Below are 2,384 nucleotides of genomic sequence, written 5' to 3'. Positions count from 1 at the left end.
TAATAATAGTTGATATACTAGCTAGTAATTAAGAACTACTCCAATAAAGACTCAAAGTAGATCTATTACTTCTCATATTTCGTTTTATATGATACTTTTTTCTTTTTAGTTTGTCACGGAAGGATGATACATCTTCCTATATTTGGAAAGTCATTAGCTTTAAACTTTTTCTTTTAACGTCTAATTAATGACACGGTCATATAACTATAGAAATTATAATAGCATAGTTAAAACCCCATATTCTAAATATACTCTTAATTACTATGTGTCTTCTTTGAGTCAACAATCTATGAGAAACATATACCTTTTCAAGGTAGGGATAAAGTATACATACACACTACCCTTCCCAAATTCCACATGTGAAATTGTACTGGGTTTCTTCTTGACATTGTTACTCTTAGTATGTGCCAACAACTTTCTCTCTTTCTTAAAAACCCTATCCCTACATTGGAGTAGTATTATTTTCTTCTCACTCGCCAAATTTTTGGATTTTTCTTTTTCTTTAATTTCTGCTCGATCCATTTTCTGATGAGGAGTTAGAAAACCTTTGATAATAAAAAGAGTTAATTCTATTGAAACTTATACATTAAGCAAGGATTTTTGTGGTTCTATAACTTCCAAACAAGCAAGACTAAACTATTGAATAAGAAGGAGAGAGGGGCAGCCACAAACAGAAGCACATGTTGAAGAAGAGTATTCTATCATTGCTTTCTTTTGGGGTCCAAAACAAATTAATGAAAATCTCTATCAGAATACGATATGCTCTTTTGTTTCTAACTGAAACCAATCATATTCGTCCCTTCCCTTTTTCTTTTTCTTTTTGTTGTATTCTTAAAGAAAAGAAAAATATTACACTTCTCATGCAAAGCCGATAATCTCTTTTTCAGTTAGTTCACAGACACTCCATGAAATATCGTGAATGTTGGGTGTTTGAAATGTGGGGTCAGGAACAAGAATTGTGGTGGAAATATAAAATACTCCTTTACTCTTGATCATACGTAGCTTTAGGTAATACTTTATCCTCAATATGAAATTTTACGGTGTAAATTTAGAATTAGTCGAGCTCTGATTCGTTACGGGATACCATGTAGAAAAAAAAATTGTAGGGTCCTTTTTTGGCCCAACCCCAATCGGAAAATGACTTCCTATTGATGCTCTTTAGTGAGGGGTCCTTTTTATATAGATCTAGGGTTTTGTCATTTATGATAAAAGCTACGTCCAAAATTAATTATCAAGAAAAATGCTAAACGAGCCACAACAACTTGGTGCATTGATTCAGACAAAACCTATTAGGCCAAAAACTTCATAGAGAGCGACCTTAGGTGACATTCAGTTTTCATTCTATTATTCGTTTCCATTTTCGTGGAAAGAAAAAATCAAGAGTAAACATGAAATTGAAAAAACTTTAAGTCCCCGCCTTTTTAATTATTTAATCTTCATTAAATAACATTATCTGGTCAGAGAAGACTTCTAGAAACTTCATTTAAACTATACTAATGAAAAACGTAGAGAGGGCAGACAACGTCTGAAACTAATGAACCAGTCTTTCATTAAATCAGATTACGATCTAATCCGTAGTAAAAACGAAGGGATCGCACATTAATGTAAAAATAGCACGGTATAGCCAGTTTTCGGATTGGACATTCAAAAATAGTCAGCGTTTACGAAGTCAATGAAAAATATTCACTATTTTGCTGCAACAGAGACCGGTCCAGCATAATATACTGGAGTTCGGTGCACCTGTGTATGAACTCCAGCATATTATGCTGGACCGGTATACTTTGTTGACTCCAGTATAATATACTGGAGATTGGAGCACCGGTACTCCAAACTCCAGTATATTATACTGGACAATTATACTTGCTGGAACTTCAGTATATTATGCTGGAGTTCTAGTGTACTTATACTGGACCTCCATCATATTATGTTGGAGTTCCAGCATACTTATCCTGGAACTTCAGTATAATATGCTGGAGTTCAAGCATATTTATGCTAGAACTCCAGTATAATATACTAGCGTATTTTCCGGGTTTTGAACAGTGTTTTCGCTCAGATTTATCTTTACATGAAAAGTGGCTAAATTTCGATTACTTTTGAAACTAGGCTATTTTTGAACGACCAATTGTAAATCTGGCTATATTTGAATTTCTCCCCCACATTAATGCACATAATTAATAAGACCTTTTAGTTCGTGACTTGTCCTTGTAACAACATTGTGGGTATTTGAATTTATTATTGCAAATTACTTATCATTTATGTATAGCTAGCCACCAATCTGAAAGATAACGTGCGTATACTCAATATCTTGAAAAACAAGGCAAGTAGTATCATTACAATGTCAGTAAAAACAACTTAAATCCATTAAAATAAATATGCTTGAATTG

This window comes from Nicotiana tabacum, chromosome 16 (genome assembly GCF_000715075.1).
Source record: "Nicotiana tabacum cultivar K326 chromosome 16, ASM71507v2, whole genome shotgun sequence".
Lineage (NCBI taxonomy): Eukaryota > Viridiplantae > Streptophyta > Magnoliopsida > Solanales > Solanaceae > Nicotiana > Nicotiana tabacum.
The sequence above is the reverse complement of the archived record's forward strand: the minus strand, read 5'-3'. Positions refer to the sequence as shown.